Below are 19,792 nucleotides of genomic sequence, written 5' to 3'. Positions count from 1 at the left end.
CCGCCCTCACGAAGAGGACATTGTTGCAAGAATTAAGACGAAGATGACGAGGGCATTTCGATTTAGTTGGTGCTCACGATATAGCACTGGATCCCTGCGCGCACGTATTGATATCGGTCGAGATAACAAATATGACCACGATAATGGGTGGCTTTATGTCGCGAGACAATTATGACCATTGGACAGGGGAAAGAATTTTGTCCACACTTGAGGGCTCCTTAACGTGCGCCAAAACGTTAGCACACCTCGCGGAAGACAACTTGCTTCAGCAACTTGTGCCTTAATGTTTTGTACGTTGCCGCCGTCCTCGGCCGCTGCCGGCGGATAAAAAAAAGTTAAACATCCGAGACCACGTCGGTGACCTTTCAATCTACATAGAACTCTGCAAAGGCTGTTCCAAGACCCAATACAGTAATATTATCGAGGCTAGCGTTCCCATCGAGGCACTCAACATCTGAGTAAGCAGAAAACACTACTATCCCCGCATCCTTATTAATCCGCTCGTTAATTCAAGCAAACGTCTCAAACATCTTCAGTTGGCTTGACGAGATCTCTCATTACCTGTCCCTTCTCAATACACACCCATTAGGAACTATGCAAAACTTGAGAGCCAGTTAACACTGGACCCAAGTTGAAGGACTTGGCTCGAGTAGCGGGGAAGTTGAACCTAACTCGATCGGAACTCTCGTAGCTTCCAGAGCGTTCACTAGGAGGCCCTTGTTGGACAAGCGGCTCACCCAATCAATTTTCTCGCATAATTAATTATGATAATGAGGTTCCGGCATGACGACGACGGGCCGGTGTTAGGTAACTGGAGCGTGGGGAAAGACAGGTGAGTACCCGCCAGGGATCAATAGGAATTTCAGGGAGGATTTTGCGCGAGGATGTGTATTCTTTCGAGGTACCTGAATGCAAATCATAATCGTGCTTCAAGATCGTCTGGCACTTGAACCAAAAAGTATGTCCGCAATGGAATGAGCCTTGAAGAGAGTGTTTCCTCCAGTGATGTCTCACACTTTTTTTTTAGATTCCGGGTTAGTGCCGCGAAGCAACTGCGGCTATGAGCGGAGTACAGGCGTGGACAGATGGGAAGAGGACAGCGCGAAGGAGTGGGGGTTAGTATAAGCGCCCTGGGCCGACTTCAGGGGAAACTGTGCCGTCATTCGTCTGGAAAGTCTGACGGAAAACCTCAGAGGGGACGTTGTGCGTCCCTCGTCTCGGGGTTTAGCTATCATGGATAGTCAGACAATTAACGCAGCACGTTCCGGGACTCGAACCCGCGTCACCTCCCATTCTCGGGGTGGAAGGCGATCATCCTAAAGTGATGTCTCATTCTTGTCGTTCCCATAATGCTGGATGAATTTTCTTTCTCTGCGTCATCGACATCTCACTGCAATGCAATCATCTTGCGCTGTCCTGCATGAGCTAGACGTCCAAACTTTGAAGGAAAAGCCAGACATTAGCAGCAACTCTTTTACATGCCCACAGGAGGGGTGTCGGAAGATGAAGTTTGTTGCATATACACCGTTTTCCCCGTGAACGCCGACATACTGAAAGCGCAGCGCCGTCTAGCCGGAGGACCCCCCCCCCCCCCCCCTTTATGAATGTGTTTCTGCAGGCCGTCTTCGAAGGGCTCATTTTTGCGTATCAATTATTAGGGCCCGGGAGTTCATCCAAAATGCATATTTTTAGACTACGTTCTAATGGATACCCTAACGTTTCTCCATACATTACCAATCCCAACGACACAAATCTACAGTGTTTCGTGCGTCGTATAATTGCATATTTCTCCCTCGTTAACGAGAAGACGCAAGAGACAAGGACGGACACGAGGGACGGACACGGACAGTGTTCATGAACGCTGTCCGTGTCCGTCCCTTGTGGTTTCTATTTAACGATGTCCTGTGTCAACCAACATGTTATACACCTTCTCGTATATTTCTTCCTGATCGTCATATATAATATGACGGTTGCATATTATGTCATATTTCGGCACATTTACTCGCATTCTTGCATACTATACTCGTATGTCATACTTCGGGCCATTAAAATGTTCTTTAATCGTTTCACATGCATTTTTTACCACTGATCACGTTATTTCAAAAGGTATAAGTCATGGGCCCGAAGCCCGTGTTCCAGCTCCACATTTAAGCAAAGCTGCTGGCTGCTTTGTGCTACGCAATCGGTGGGTTTGATTGGCACCGCTAAGCAGCAGGACGAAGTTCTCGAAACAGAACGCACGACAAGTTGTCAGCGAGCTAAAAAAAACAACAAAAAACATTGGCATGATGAATGATTTAGCCAGCCAGTCGTGCTGATTTCTAATTTCTTCCTACTTGCATCAAAAGTTGGAGTCTGGAAACCTGTCTCTTGGAAATGCTAGAAGTCGTGCTTGATAAAAAATAAGGGTCTCAAAGTTCCTGGCTATGTAGCTATAACGAATTTGCCAGAGAATAACATCCAACGACAAAGAACGCACATTTTCGCGGCATATGGCTTTCTTAACTGGCAAAACAGGGAGTTTTTAATGTAAAAGTGCAAATGTGCGCAATTTTGAAGACCTGTGTATGGCTATGGTGGCGTACCGCAATGTCCAATGCGGTTCCAACTTCCAAAAGGAAATGTGCATTTTCATTTGTAGAACGTTTTTGAGACAATATTCGTATTTATACAGTTCCAAGCTATGCAAAAGCTTCCGGAGCAAGATTCCCGCATATTTCTGCATATTTTGTGCATATTTAGACGTTTGGCGCCGAATGTTTACATGCATATTTTGGAAGATGTTTGCGCATAAAGGCCCGGGCCCTAGTCATTATAGTGGCTGAGGCAATGAAACATAGAAAGACGAACACAACGTTTATAAAAAAAAAAGTATTTCAGTACTTGTACTCGTATAAATTTTGGTTACTGTAAGCAATATCTCTTAGGAAAGTATCTTACTTGGCATGCACTAATTCACCGGCACTCGTCACCACCTGTATAACACACACATAACAAAGTCCAAATATACTATGGCGATGCTAAGACATTCTGAACCTGAAGATGTCTCATATGTTTCTAGTATACAGGCAGACGAACCATTTCCAAATTAATCGGAAGTGTTTTCACACGTTTCCAATGGTTCTGCATTGCGTGTAGCACTTGTCGTTTTTACATGTTCTTTATATTTCTCCTTCTTTTTTTTTATAAAGAATGTGCGTGATGCACCAACTCTGCAAGATTCATCTCCCCTCACCCCCCGTGGGGAAGGAGTTCCGGCGACCCTGTACGGCAGGCATCATCATCAACAACAACAATAAATGATGACGATGAAATCACGACGGCAGGCATCGTTGCATTCCAAAAGCCGCAATATCCCACATACTGCATGCTTTCGGTCAACACATATTCCCGCTTGGGGACGGAGCCGTAGTATGTAACTCAGTCACGTGATAACCTCTCTTGGCAACGTCCCAGGACGAAGAAGAGAAAGACGGCAATGAAAGCTCGGTGCACCATTAGAGACTTCTGCCACACGCGCTCGAAGACGAAACTCCCCACCTTCCAAAGTTGCCACACTTGTCAACTTTTTCGTTATCATTTCGCAGTAGAAGAGTACAGATGTCGCCAAGCATGGTTGCCAGACGGGGGAAAGGAAAGTGCGTATTAAACGAGCATATCGGCGAAAAAGATGGAACACGTCGTTGCGCTCCCCTCGGTCTTTTCAAAGGCGCCAAAATCAGCGTTACCCCCCCTCAAGTATTTTTACTACTTTACTTACGTTCCCCATAAGTCGACAGATGGCGCTGTAAATTACAGTCTCTTTTCTCCTAAGCCAAAAACAGCGGGGATTTTCGGGATCATTTTCTTTTTATCTCATCCTGGTGTCAGATGTATTCTCCGACATCTTGTGTGTGTATCTGTGGTCTGGGAGTGGAGAAGTGTTTCGGAAGGAAGAGAATGCTTTGAAATACGTACGTGCTGGGATAGTAGTGCTGAAGCAGTCAATACCCTACGTTTCAAAATTTTAAAATTTTCAACCTTAAAATTCGGAAATGCTCATTTCCTTTCAAGTGCTTCGACACAAAAACATATTCTACTTTTAGTGTCCGGATTTTCCGGAAACAAAAAGTAAAAGAAAACCCGAGTCCACACGGTATCTACCCCCGCGGAACGATCCGCATATGGTCGGACTCTACTCCCCCCCCCCCCCCCCCCCGCTCTCCAAGTATTTTTGGCAAATGCACGCAACAAAAAGCCCGAAACTATACCTTAGCCTTTAGCAACGTAGGTGCATTTGCTGCGTTGCATTACTATCCTTAGCATCAGATATTGTGCCCGCCCTCTATAGGGAGAGGAATTTAACCCGGAAAGTTATACCCCCAGTTATGAACTTGTTGGAGTTCTCAATACTGCGGTAGCACTTTTCTTTTTTTTTTTTTTCTTATGGGTTTTTCCCACTAATATGTCTGTTCCATGGCACATAACACGCAAAACATTAAGTACCGAAGGTGAGCACTGTTTCCCATCTATACATATGTATGTAGCATATCTGGAGATTCTTTCCGCTGACGTTTGCATTATCAGGCGTGCTGCAGTATACTCACGTCTTTCGCGAATTTAAGTTTCCGCCAATCACTTTTCGGGGCGGTACAACAGTCCAAAAAGCGAGAATATTTTGCTGGCGAAAATAAAACGAAACAGAAGAAAAAGAAAACAAGAAAATACTTCTTTTAACAATAGAGACAACCTGGAACGTCGCCCAGTGGAAGCCGCATTGAGGTAATCGCACTTTTATCGTTCACTAACGACACCACGGTTCAAAGGGGGAAGACATAAAAGACAAAAAGAAAACCACCCTACCGCAGAGTTTATTAACCCCCATCATTACCGACGCTCACAAAGGATTGGAGGTAACAAAAAAAACTCCGATGCAGGTACAAGTATAGTTGGACACCTTTCCCTGTGTGGCGCTTTGTTACCGAAGCTGCATTGTTTCCTTGACAACCATGCGCTAACGCGCTAGAGCAAGCCCGCGACCGCCGAAGAGCGCGTCCGTATTTGGGGAGCAATACATTTTAAAAGACGCTGTCTGGCTTCACTGTTGTCTGCTAAAATTGGTTTAGTGATGCTTGTCACAGAAAGGTGTGCGAAAAAAGAGATCCGATACGGTTGACAGTGAAATATGCCGCGGTATATTACAGCGGGTGATGTAGGCCCTGTCTCTTCTGCAAGGTGGAAATCGACTTCACTTTTGAAATGGAGGACTCCGATGATGGCCTTGCATATGACAGGGCCACGTTTAAAAGTCGTCATGAGACAACTTAGGCATGAGCCTCGGCTTTAAAGCGTTTTTGAAGACTAACAGAGTGGCGTTTGCTATAGACCTATAGCTCGAGTTTCGACTTTCAGCAAAAGAGAGACGCGTTACCGCAATTGCAGTTGTCGTGGCAAGCACGAGAATACATTACTTACATCGAATGGAGCTCGTCTCGGTTAATTCTCGTTGTTTATACAGTAGATGTTGCCCTGCTCCGTGTATGAATGAACGGGTGGTTATCAAGTGTAACAAATATTTGACACCACTGTCCAACAGTCATTCTAACAGCCATCGTCTACAAAGTGAACAACGGAAAATGAAGATATTATTAAACGAGAGTAGAGCTGACTTGAGTTCCGCACAGATTACATCACGGATACGAAATTGTATGACACCCACTCTTTTTTATATAGCCACATTGCACTTAAGACCGCAGTACGTATAAGTACCCTTATCTCTTTCCCCTCCGATGCGCTTCATTTCCTAATCAGAAACAAACGTTCATTCATCATCTGCAAGGGAACAGGATCTTCTAATCCCACGTCGCTGGAATAAGGAGACATTGATGAACGAATCTGCTCATCGGAGCAAAAGAAACAAAACCGAAACCGAAAGTAAAACCATCGTCTGCGACGTCTTTTCCCGCCAGAAGAAGCGGCTCCTATCAAGCCAATGGACGTCGACGGCACGTGCCCCCTTGATGGATCATCCAGGCAATTGCCGGAGGACGGTTTTCCACTTTTGTTTCGATATTTTTAAAACTCCCCCGCCGTTATATCAGCCCGCGCGTAAGAAAAAAACGCCACGTGCGACTGTCATGCGAGTTGAAGTCGCGAGTCTCAACGCGTGTAAGTGGGCGCGTTGGTGATGTTTTGGGATTTTTGATGGGGTGGGCGGCAAGATGGAAGAGATTTGATGCAGCGATAGGCGGCTAGGAAAGGTTGGGAGCTTTCGAGTGAAGTTATTTTGTATCGGATGACAGGCGTCTGCTCAATGCAGGGTAGTGGTTGCGAAGTGGCCACTGCAGATCTTACGCCGAGATAAAATGAACGATATACCGGTGGAAGAGCTGATCGAATAAGGTTTGATGGCGGCACATTTTGTGATAGCTATAACGCATTTAAATTTTTGGGCTTCTGAAAACAAATAATACGTCTTGTCGCTCAAAGGTGGCGGCCTTGACTCAATCCCGCTGTCAGTTGGGCCGCGTTTGCGTCACGTTTCAAGATGGAAAGTAGTAATTGAACCTCTGTATGCAATAAGGGGATAAGTCGACTTATATCCTCTTTTTACTATTTTTGCTGCAATGACATTACATACCAGTATGTACCTGCCGAAGAAAATTTAGGACCCTACTGCAATTTATTGGCCCGCTAGGAGGGTAAGAAATGGGAAATGCGTGTGTGTCAATGGGACGGACAATCAGATCAGGCTCGTTTTCTCGGTTTGGGATTTTTCGACTTATCCCCTTATTGCATACAGAGGTTCAATTGTCCTTGGGCTGAAACGTAGAAACAGACAAACACAACACAAGCGTCGAGGTGCCTAAGAATACGAACAACGTTGATGTTCTTAGGCACCTTGAGGCTTGTGTTTATCTGTTTCTGTGTTTCAGCCTCAGCACAATCACTTTCCATCGTTGTTCACTAGATGTCGCTGCCTCGCACTGTGTTCTATGTGTGCGCATGTGGATGAGAAGACCTGTGGGCGAAAATGTGGAGAGAGTTAGCTGAATGAGGTCCCTGATAAGTCGTCGGAAAGCAGATGCACTCGACAGGCAGTCTAGAGATGCGTGGTTTAAATCCCACCGCTCTCTTGCTTTGATTACTTTTCAAGTTGGCGCGATCCAGACGTGACAGTTTTGGTTGTTCGGGGGGGGGGGGGGGGGATATGCTTATGAGAACAGAAATAGGAAAGAAAGCGGGAAATGTCAACTAAACGTTATGCGATCGGCCTTCACCTGGGAGCTAGAGCATATACCACTATGGAAAACGGTCCCTGTATCGCGCGTTGCGGAATACCGACAAGGTCAAGATTCAACAGAAGTGAAAGGGCGCAGACAAGCTGGTGCATACTGAGGACTGGAACCGGAGACGTCAGAGAAATTTCTCATTGTTCTTCCGTGTCTCCGGTTCCAGCATTTCGAAGGTCAGAACGTATATATCAACTAGAGCACTGCACGGGCCGTATTTTTAGACCCGGCCCGGGCCCATCCTTCCTTTGATTTACCCGCCCGGGCCCCGCCCAAGTAAGAAGGATTCCAAGTTTCTCGGCCCAAGCTCAGCCGGAGCCCGAGAAATTTATAGGCTACCTGGCCCACTGTATGAGGCTGTAAAACTTGACCGTGCCTAACTAAGAGAGGGATAATACAGCCTCGAGTCCGACCTATAGCCCCTGCAATGTACGAGCCCGAGCCCGGCCCGGGTTCATAATAGTCAAACTCAAGCCCAGCCTAGGGCCACAAAAGAAAGCTTACCCGGCCTGTGGGCCGGGACGGGTTTTCTGGTAAGCCCGAGCCTGTGCAGTGCTCTAATATCAATCGCAGCTTTGATGCTCGCATATATCCAAAAACCCCGTGTCTTCGAAGTCGCATAGCTCTTAGTAGGAAAGGGATGGAGACACTCAATGCCATGTCAGCCCGTGACGCCTTCGAAGAAAAAAAAAAAAAAAAAAAGATACGTGTGATACTTTCCGGCCTGCGTATCTCTCCTTCGAAAGATGCACCCACACGGGGCATCGGAAACAGAGGACACGAAAAAGCCGACGAGAACAAAAGAAACGCATTATGGTCCATCCAATCGACTGCATTGACGTATTCGGTCACTAAGTAACGGTGACACCGCTGTAGATCTGCGCATGCGCACAAAGACGCACTCTTATTGGGCGACACAGTGCAGGAGGGAGCAACTTCAAAGGCCATTTGTTTTACTTCTTACCCGGCGTCTCTGTCCTTTATGGCTTTTTCTTGGCTTTCTTCGAAGAAGGACGCTGGAAGACGTATGACTTCACCGAGGCTTCGAAAGCGCTGTGAAAAATATCCTCCCCCGGTTCGCGATCAGCATAAAATCAATGTCTCCGTGGAGACTTTTCCAGCGATATCCGTGTTTTTATATATATATGTGTGTGTGGTGGTTCTTGAAAAGTTTGAGTGTGTGTGGAAGAGAGAGTCTGGAAGGCGCCGTCAGAACAACATTGTCGATTTTGATACGACGTTTCAAATGGGATCTTGGCTGAGGGATCGCATTTTTCGACTCGCCGGGGTGGGGCTTTGATGGCTGAAAGAATTTTTCGCATTTATACGTCTGCTTTTTCCTCCTTTTGTTTAGAAAGGGTCTCGTGATGTTCAGTACGGGAGGTAACGCCGTAGAAGGTGTAGGCTGTTACGTGCAGGTAGATGATCTTAAAAAAAGGGGGGGGGGGAGTTAGTTGAACTCTTTCGTTGCTATTTGTGTAGAAAATCGGCCCAGCGGATACTGAAGCTTATTCGACCAGTTTCCGCCGGTAACGCGGCCGCGACGGAGGTCACGTGCTTACGAGAACCAATGGGAATGGCTGTCGCTCTCCTGACGTCAGAGCCCGACGTGTGTACGACAGGGTGTCCCAGAAAACGTGTCCTTGAATTACAATAAAAAAATACGCCACCTAGAAACATGCGGTGAACGGCATTTGCTCTTACTAGGTTTTTGCCATCTCCTGATGTGAATGTCATCTAAGTTTAGTTTTATTATGTCACCTTTTACGAACTGAATTCGAAAATTTGCCAAGTAAAAGTAGCTTTTTGCCACACCAATGTAAAGCTCGTGCCGAATTTATATTCAACTTGATGATAACTGACACGCATATTGAGGAGCTATCTCGTCGGAAAAAATAGCCGAACATCACGTGTTTGGGAGCACAAACAGCCTAGCGCTCAACGACGTTTTGCGCGCCTTCGTTGTCAGCCTGACAAAAGGAGGTCTCTAAACTCGGCCCACACGGGCATAGTAGAATGAGATAAGACAAGCATGGCTTATCGCATCGGGCTTCTGCTGGGATCATGCCTTCTCTCTCACAATTTTCGGGAGCTGCCATTTTTTCTACCAACCCTCCGTGAGCTGGGTTTAGCAACCTCCTTTCGTAGGATTGACATCGAGGGTCTGAAAAAGTCGACGAGCGCTAGGCTCTTGGTGCTCCGAAAAGCATGACGTTCGGCTACTTTTTTCGATGGGGTAGCTCCTTAATATCCCTGTCAATTATCATCAACTTGAGTAAATTTAGCACGCGCTTCATATTGATGGGATAAAAAAAAGCTACCTTTACTTGGCAAATTTTCGAGTTGAGTTCGTAAAATTTCACTTAATAAGACTTAAATTAGATTACATTCACATCACACTCTAAAGACTGAACTTCACCACATAGCACGCTCTGCGCCAACCATTACCACGAATGATCTCTTCTGATTCGAAGAGAGAGGGAGGTGTACACCTTTTTGTCTGCCATTCGTGGCAATGGTTCGTGGCAATTCGCGTGCTATGCGGTGAAGTTCAGGTTTTAGAGTGCAGAAGAGTGACTCATTTTTTCCCAACACTCTGGCGTGCATTGAAGCGGGCATCGTCACGCCTGTGGCTGAAGATGATCACCAGACACCAGGTGACGATGAAACGGAAGATGAGGGTCGATGGTTGTTAAACACTCCTACAAGAAGACCGAGTTTGACCAGAGTCATTACGGGCCTCCAAGGCAGTCTTTTTACACAAAGAAGCGCCCTAAATTCTGGGGCCCTTATGCGTCTCGCGGACAGGGATCCGCTGGGATGTACAATGACCTGCCAGATATCATCCTAGCAATGAAGTAATTGATCACATACAGCAATGTCCAGCTTATCCGGACGTACCGTACCCACTCTCTATCGTCCGGATAGCTAATTTCCGGATACGGGAATCAGCATCACGTTCCAAATCACCGATCCGATCATGCAGACCGGATAGCGAGTTTTCCAGTGAACTGAGTGAGGATAAGCGAGACTTGACTTATACCTTGACTTATAAGTGGCACGGTGCCGAGAAACAGCCGCTGTCGCGATAAAATCTAACGAAAACGAGAATTGGTGAACAAATAAAAAGTTTCTAACATATTTGGCAACACGAGCCACCCCATCATCATCTCACACAAATCACGACAGCCATCTCTCCCCGCGAAGCAACCATGGGAAGCACACCACGTGCCGGCCATACTGTGTCCAACTAGTTTCGTATTTCACACGCAAGCCGACACGGGGTTCATATATCAAGCGCGGAAGATGTATTCGTCCCATTTTTATGGGTCCTGAATTATTGAAGCATTTTCGTGTCCATCTCGTCTATCTGCGCTAGTCAGACTGTTTCTTATTTGATGACGTTTTTCGATCACGAACAGCGTTGCAGACGACCCGCGAATTTGCAAACGATCATTTACGACGTCGATTGTCATCTGCGAATCATTTGCAGAGCAGATGTGCATGAAAAAGAAGGGACGCGAACACGTTGATGCGGACGAGATATTGCCTACATAATGCAAAAGGGAATAAAATACGCACGGTGGAAACAGAGCAGACGATAGATATTCGGGGATACGCGACGCCAATGTTGCCAGTGTTCTCGTTCACTGGGACGAACGTCAGCCAACTTTGGCTGTGCGACTGTGGGGCTGGATGATGTTGTTGAGGTACTATAAGCTGTATCATAATGGTAAAGCGTGCAGTCCGAAATTTCATGTAAAGAACATTAAATGACGATTATGTGCTCTTCGGAGTTCATGAATTCCAAGTCGTCGCATATCGAAGCTGTCTAATCATATTCGTTCTGGTTTTGCCACATCATTGTTGGCTAATGATCGGAGAATACTTTGTCAAGAAGTGCTTCCATAAAGACTAAGGGACCAGGAAGGCATTAAGGATTTCCCCTTGTTGCGTCCAGTTTAATCTACATTCAGGATACAATGCCAATAACTATATGTCTTTGATCAGGGGCACGGCGCTTAACTGTTCGATATTCAGTAATCCGGGATAAATACACCACTTTACAGCGATTCACAACGCGAGTTCCAGTGTGAAGAACAATTGCAACGTTTATTTAGAACCCGAGCCCATACCAAAACGTCGCGTGACGTTTGGAATGCGTCAAATTAAAACATAGCCATTATACACACGCTTTGTTAAGCATCGCGCTTCGGTTGGTATAGTATATACGCACCACGCTGTTTCTTTTTTACATTGTCGGTCGTTATTCATAAACAGGACATCGCCTTTTAATGCAATAAGTGTGTCGTTGCAAAATAAATGCAGGGACTGTCACAAAATGTCTGACAATAAGTAACGCGCACATTTTAATGTTTCGAAACGTGAACAATAAGCGAAGTGAGACGTCGGAGTTTTCGTTCTGACAGTGCAAATCAACAAGCCAGTGTGAATGTGTGTCCGTCTCCCCATGAACGAGGCATTGCTATGATGAACACGGTGAATTCTCCGAATGGAAGTGGAAAGTAAGCTAAGCTGGATTACGCGGATTATTAGCGGCGAAAAGCTTTATCCCGAAACTTTTGTTGCCCCCATGCAATCACGGAGTTGTCATGGGCTGTGTTGCTCAGCGACGAGAACAAACCCTGTAAGACTCGAAGTACACAGTTGCTAGAGCACCCTCACAAAAATGCGTCGACGTATTTGCGAGAGAATAGTGATTTTCAATTCTGACAACGAGGGTCTACGAAATCCCGCGAAGCAACTCTGATTATGAGACGTGGATTAACGTATACTGATGAAGCGACTTCAGGTGGTAACAGTGCCCTTTGGGACTGCGGAGAAATCTCGGGAAAAACTCGTGGGAGCACAGCATGTGGCAGGATTCGACCCCACAACCTCCTAACCTTGAGCATGCCATCGAAGCGCTGCTTGCGCTATAGTAGACATTCTCAGAACGACAAACGATGGAGCGATTACACGCGTTACACTTAACAGACACCATGCACGCGTTTCCCCACAAACTTATCATCATGACTGCTTTCCTCCCGAACTTCACACCTCCCTTCTGACCCTGTACCCTATAATCATCTCCAACCCTTCAATCTTAAACGCACCCCCTCAAAGACGCTTCCCCAAAATCCCCCGCAAACTTCCACGCCTCGCTGATCACCTCCCCGTTTTATTTTGTCGAAATTTCCGTTTAAAACCACACACATAAACGCGAAACAAAAAAAGAAGAGAAAAGGAGCTCTGCTTTCCAAAACGTGGAACATGACGAAACAAATCGCTTCGCCCGAACACGCGGTGATCGAGATACACACTGAGGGATTTGAGGCACGTTCTGGGTTTATTGTTCGGGATAGCCTCCTGTTTTCGCGGGACAGAGTTTACTCGTATTTATTTTGAGGAACGCGTCGTAAAGCCGGAACTAAAACCCGGGTTCAGGCTCAACCATGCGTTTACAAAGCGAGGGGAAAAAGTGATGGAAGGTTCTAGGTGTGAGTCACGATAGGGTTAAATTCCTGCCCGGGTAATATGTCGTGTTACGCGAAAGTGGGCTGCTATTGATGAGATACGTCGATTGATTGCGGTCTTTCATGCTTCGATGCGCTCGGCTGTGGGTTGTTGGATCAGACATGCTTTGCCTTTTCGGCGCTTGTCTTCTATTTTGTGGCAAACTCATTAGAATTCCTCTTCGAACGACCCAGAAGTACAACCCTGAGACTCAACCAAGTATTCTTGTTACTGCTACACAGTTCACTAATGAAAGCGAGAGAACAACACTGAAAAATCCTACCGGCATTTTAAAGTCAAGCCAGTGATCACTGCCCTCTTTCAAAATGCCCTTTCTAGATCTTCTTCACGAGGACCATCCTGCCGAACGAATTGTAACGGATAAATGTAATCTAATCACTATCATTTCATCAATCCTTCAGACGGAGCAGCCGTGATGGCTGTCCCTCATCATCATCATTTTCGTATCGGTGTGTGTGTGTGGGGGGGGGGGAGTCCAAAAATTAAGTCGAGAATATGTCCTGAACCACGAGATTGATAACGACTTTTATACGCCAGTGTACCGACGAATCCTGTTGGCAGACAACCGAACACGGATGTTCTTAGGCATGTGTTCTTAAGCTTGTGTTGTGTTCGTCAGAACCGTTACTTTCCATCGTGGATGCTGCAACCTACAGTATAGGGTTACGCGCCTTTTGAAGGCAATATTTATTTTATCTCCCCTTGCTCATCGTCCCTACCTTTAATTGTTGTCTGCCTTTCTCTCTTGACTTCGTTCACATTTGTGCACGGCCTTGTTCACTGCACTATGAGACCCCATCACATCAAAACTGTGTACAGAGGACGGTTGCAAACACACAATAACAATGTATCAGCGTCCAACAGTGCAGCCGTTCGAAAACCTTCGACTGGCTAGTCTTAAGGTATTGAAATCTGCAGGAACTGCAGGTATTCACTCCGAACAACGCACCTTACGTGGCGAATTTCCCCATTCATTATCATTAATTTATTTATTGTTGTTGTACTCCGAACGTTTTTCTTCATTTTGCGGTTAAATATGATATTTGCACACGATGAATCAGAGGAAAAGAAAACCTACCTTGGATGTCTTGCCTCATCATTGATATTCTTCCTGCAAAGACAAAGGCAAAACCAATGAGCCCTAATCCTGGCCAACTCCACTTCGCTGCTGAAGTATAGCACGGCAGAAAGGTCGCAGCGTGCCACCGAACCCCGTCGGCCGATGTAAACCTGGCCGCGTTCGCACACAACCGTTGAGCCACACTGAGATGCACAGCAAGAGAATCGCTGCCCAAGAACAAAGCCTTCACTGAGCAAGTGTGCATCAAGACTATAGGAGCATACTAGAGGCCCTGTACGGGGCCACAGTAGCATTGATATCAACGAGAGGACAGCTGGGCAGCGCCTCTATGATGTGGCGCGGTGGAACAGTGGAGCGTTGTAGGTCACGTCCAAAGGTGCGGCGATGTGAGAAACACATCCCGCCATTCTACAAACAATGGGAGGGACGTGATGTCACAAAGTGCTTGATTGCTTTTCAAGAAAATCAAACAAAGAGCACGAGAGGACCAATTGGGTCGCTCGCCATCTTTTAACGAGTATATAGAGGGGACGTAATCTTTACGACTTTGTGGAAAATGACTTTGTGGAAAACTGGATTTGAGTTAGAACACGAGCTGAACGTTGTAGCTTTATTGTCACAGTTGAGATATTAAATTGTAAATGGGTAAAGAAATCAATTGTAAAAATTGGGAGCTTTACGTCAACTGTTGGAAGCATTTCAAATGCAACGGCATTCATGCTACTCAGAGTAACACTAAAAGTACCATACTGGGTTTTCCACCCGTTAGTGTACTACGTAGTCGTTCATATTTGAAAACACGAAAACGGAACTAGAAAACCGAGCAGTTTATTCCGTGAATACCCAGATCCTTCGTATGCACAGAATCGCTTCGTCTCAGAGCAGAGTAGCGTGTGCGAATGACACACGCGTTGTCATTTTCGACAGTCGAAAATTCTGAATAACTCGAGAAAAGAAAAACGGGAAAAGACGGGAAAAGTAATCGTAAGCAACCAAGTGCTCCCAACTGCTTGCCGAGCTCACGTTGTGCAACTTTATCTCGCGTTGTTTAGAGGCACGTACATCGACTATCACGTAGGAAGGCGCGTGGCTTCCAAGAGAGAGCACTGATGCTCCAGGAGAAGACGACGACATTTTTTTCAGGGGTCATGTTCAAAAGCACGCAATTCTCGAATTGTTCCCAAAACGTTTATCCGTTCGTGGAAAAATAAATATTTGTCTCGAGCTCCGAAATTCTTTTCTGTAAAGTGCCATCCACGACCGTCACTCGTGTTACCCAGATTTTGTCATTTGTATAACAATTCGGAGCTTTACATCGCAAGACAACTATGATCATCGATGGATTGATAGACGAAGTGGCCACTTGAGAGTTGAACTTCCACTGGAAGCACCTCTTCCTGCAGACATCCCACTTGTGCCACCAAGTTGCCAGCCTCGAAGCCGTGGACCACAAACCATCCGATCGTTGGTGGGAAGTTCCAGAATCATGGTGGACTGTGGTCCAGCGTACGTGCCGTCCTCCTCCCTTGTCCGTGTCCTTACCGCTGGTTTTTATTTTATTTATCACAATGTACCAACAGGCCCCACTCCATAGCATCCAGAACCACGTTGAAGGACGTGGCGTGTTCGAGTCGTGCCACCGGCAGGGCTCCTGGGCTTTCCAGCAGACCTTCCAGAGCGACAATTCCCCTTGAATGTGGCCTTGAACGCATGCCCCCTGTCTCCTTCCAGCTGTCCTCGCTCGATATGACCGCGTCTCACCATAGCCACTGTTGCTTCGCGGTGCTAACGCAGAATTAAAAAAGAGCCAAGAATGCCGAGACAAAAGTTCCGCTTGGTGCTATTATTGCCATGCACGGCTGCCGTTTTTACTAGTTTTATTGCTGTTTACGCGTTCCGTCGTAAAAGCGCCTTATCGGTTCCAGACACTTTCAAATTCACGCTTCCTTTCACGGGTAGCCGACGACAGCCCTTTTTACGACGATTGCCCCTACGGGGAAGGATCCAAAGACCAAGTTTGGAGTTCGATAACTGAAATGAGCAATAAAATTCTGCGAAGCATCTCTCGTTCCCTCACAGAATGGAAAGGAATAAAAATTAAAGGTTTCACGCAGAGCATGCCGAGAGAAATACACGCATGCGGGTGTCTATGGGTAGGTAGACCAGGTATACACAGCCACTTAAGACATACATAGTTTTCTTCAGGTCTGTATGACCGTTCTGGTGTCTAATAATAATATTTATGTCTGGAAGGAAAACGACAAAAATCACTTGCCTTCGAGAAGACAGCATGCTTCCCATTTATGCTATCGGACGGAATGTTTTCAGAAGGGGTTTTTCCTGGGTTTTCCTCAGACGCTGTCACATGTCGGCACAGTTTGCATAGAAGTCGGCCCAGGACGCACATTCCCCCAGAGCGTTAGTTGTGACGTTGCCCACCTCCGTGAGGCCGACAAATGCGGGTTCTTTCTGAAACACCACCACCACCTAACGCTCATCGTCGCCCGCCTGAGCTTGGCCGACCACCGCCGCCACCACCACCTATACCACCCATCACCTCCAAAATTTCACTTCTTCACCCTTCATCCCTTAGTCGTGACGATGCCCACTCGCATGTGACCATCATACCCTACGCCCCTCCGACACCCCACACCAACACTACTTTTTACAGGGACAGCTGTTAAGGGTTCAATGTCGCATCGCCGAAATACAGAAGAGAAGAAACGCAGAAGAAGAAAGGCGTCGTTGTGGTGTCCGTGTACATTTCCCTTTGCCAAGATACACGCGTTCCTGACTGAAACTTTCACCAGTGAACGAACCCATCCTCTCACCATCACCGGTGACCTCAACGTGGACGCCAAGCGCAACGGTGTCTTCCTCCAATGGATGCGAGAATTTCTACCTCGTGTCATCTACTCAAGAATCCACCTGCAGAAGTGGGGGTTGCCTCGACTACATCTTTCTGAGGGACGTGCCTTATGGTGTACTCACTTGTACTGTCTCCACATACTACAGTGACAATAAGGCACACGTCACGGTGCTTCAAGCCTTCAGCCCTGTCGCTGTCGTTGATTCGATATAACTTACATCATATCTGCCAGTTGTTTTTATACGAGTATGTTTTATACGAATATAGACGCCGAGACGAAAAACCTGCAGCGACGACTTCGAGGGACTTGCACGCTAATAAAATTGCCCGTTACCATTAGAGCGAAAAATTGGATTCCTCTGTCGCAAAGTATGTAGGGGTTTTACGCTGTGAGAAAAATATTATCCTGAGCGACGGTATACATGCGGTTATTTCACTTACTCAGGGTTCCTCACTCAGCGTACGATCAGATCAGCATTTGACGTCCCTCCTGGAAGACCACGTGTCTGAGTCTTCGACGGGGATTATACATCGGGACAAATACAGTACTGGCTACGTACTGGCACTTGACGCCACACAAAAGAAGAAACAGCGCCCAGTTGCATACTACAGGGTCTTAGTATAGATCGTTGACAATGATAACGGATAAGATAAGGTTGGAACGGATTGATAACGGATAAGATTATGAGTCATCACAATCTTATCCACTGATTGGATGCGGTAGATAGCTACTTCGGAAGCCACGTGATCAACGGTCCACTAACCCTATCTACTTTCATTAAAGGAGCACTAAAATGCAAAAACAACTTGCTCTCAAATTAAATTATTAAATTAAAAAAATTAAATGAAAGTTCCTGTTTCAATTAGTATATTGCAAGCAAAATTAGTTCACGCAGCGCTACCGTTTAGAAGAAAAACGCAATGAAAACCCAGACGTCTTTGGCGGCATCCAATGAGACTGCAGGAGAAGCGCTCGCATACCTATCTTGGCCGTGTAGATTTGGTCCGATCGTAGTGTTCCGTATATGCGCGGCATGGTGCGCACTACTGCATTTTTGAATACCGATTCACTGAATTGTAGCCCACAACATTTGTCACGAATGTTCCACTGACAACATTTATCTTCACGTCCTTCGGACAGCGACGCCAGTCCGCTTCGCAACGCGCACTATGTTTGTCACAGGAACCGCTTCATGGCGTGGCACGCGCGTGCACGCGGAGCATGGACTAAAAAACGCCGAAGCACGAGCTGAAACGACGTTCACTGCTTAGCGCCGAAGCAGGGAAGAGTCCGGTATAATTTCGATGGTAGCTCCGTAACGGAGTCGAGGTTTTGAATTATGATAACGAGTCCGAAATTAACGTAGCGTGTAACGTAATTTGAAGTGAACTCGTTTTTGCATTTTAGTGCCCCGTTAAGGAATGACGCTCGATGAAAAGGCGCTAGCAGTGAAGGCCCAATCTTCCCGTACCCGACAAGACATGCTGCCGATACATTCCGCTACATTGATAAGGAGGTAGATAGGGTAGAAAATCCAGGGAACCGATTAGGAAAAAAGCCCGCAAACTAGTCGGCGTGCGTTGAAATATCCATTGCCGGATATTGCCACGCAAATGAGCCGAAACCAAAACCGCGCGCCAAACGGACCTTCTTCGTCGTCGGTTTGTCTGGGCCGCAAAGCGGTTGAGGTGCTTGTGGAACTGTTTGCCGTATTCGGCCACGTCAACTCACGGGCAACGTCACGACTATCGCAGGGGGGATCGTGTCTTCTGGGCCGACTTCACAGGGATCTGTGCGGTGGATCTGGCCAGCAGATCAGCACCTACTCTAATCATCCCCATCGCTCCAAAGCACACTGACGTGGAAACTTTAGGTATTTACCCATACAGTAGTTATATATACACTCTTTGATAGAATGTCCGCCTGTATATACCCACAGGTCTGCAAAAGCGACATCTACGCTGCTCTCGTAGTTTTATAAAAAAACACACACCCTATACAGATGTAACGCTAGAAGTTTGTGGGCTGTAAATAAGCGTTGTCGTGGCGGTAATATTTTGAAATAAATAATAAGATAAGATAGCTCGCACGCTGTAATATGATAGCATCTTTGAGTGCAGATCAGGGGGCGTGGCTTCGACCCACACTGCTGGTGCGAACCGTCGTTTTTTTTAAATCTCATTCCGGACAGAAAAAAAAAGCTGTTTCTTTATTTCGTATTATAAACCAAATTCGCTCAAAGACTCGAATTTCTGAAGGAATCAACCCGCAAAAATGCATAGTTTCGAATTCTCAAAGATTGGATGACGTCATCACAAACTCATGGGTCTGCCTCCTAGACCCCCCCCCCCCCCCAGCGCACGCACCTTTCCGTTCTCCGCCCCACGTTGCGAGAGTGCCATATGCTAAGGAGGGGAGACAGAGAGCGACCTCTGAAAAGTATTGTTGCCAGACGCATGGCAACTTGTGACGTCACACTTATCCAAACTGTAGATTAATTTTATATCACTTTCGCGGAGAAAATAGACGGAGAAAATACAACGTGAGAGGGTTTAATGTCCAATTGGGTCTGTTTCGGACATATTAAAAGACTCGTGGAAACAACCAACGTCCCGGATCGAGATGCTCAACGGATGCTCAACGACATGCTCAGTCGCCGCTAAGTGCCGGCGCAATGTCCAAGAAGAGTTCAGAGACAAGGAAACCGAGACGATCCTCGCGTTGCCAACATGTCCCTGGGATTGCGGGAAGGACAAAAGACAAAACACAAAAATCTTCCCCCAATGTCAGGGGCATGTTGCGAACGTTAAGTATGCAGCAGCTCGCTTGCATTTTACTTTTACATTCGATCTTCACGTTTCTTCCTCGTCATATTGCCTTGCTGTGTTTCGGCTGGCATCCCAGGCCAATACACAAGACATGGCATAGGCAGGATTCATGAATAGTGCACCTTGTAACACACCTTGCACTTTGAAGACCCCCCTCTGGCGCACATTCGACAATAACCTTCTTCCCATTAAAGCAAACGAAAC

The 19,792-nt window shown here is 46.5% G+C and overlaps 1 long non-coding RNA gene across 4 annotated transcripts in view; it reads right to left on the bottom strand.

Moving 5' to 3' along the window:
• LOC135389799 (uncharacterized) overlaps positions 1-19,792 on the bottom strand; it is a 209,658-nt gene that overhangs the window by 119,676 nt on the left and 70,190 nt on the right. For all 4 annotated transcript variants that reach the window (XR_010421588.1, XR_010421590.1, XR_010421589.1 and 1 more), the window contains exon 2: positions 13,888-13,920. This is a non-coding gene — a long non-coding RNA (uncharacterized LOC135389799). The remainder of the gene's footprint in view (positions 1-13,887; positions 13,921-19,792) is intronic.

This window comes from Ornithodoros turicata, chromosome 3 (assembly GCF_037126465.1).
Source record: "Ornithodoros turicata isolate Travis chromosome 3, ASM3712646v1, whole genome shotgun sequence".
Lineage (NCBI taxonomy): Eukaryota > Metazoa > Arthropoda > Arachnida > Ixodida > Argasidae > Ornithodoros > Ornithodoros turicata.
The sequence above is the reverse complement of the archived record's forward strand: the minus strand, read 5'-3'. Positions and strand labels throughout refer to the sequence as shown.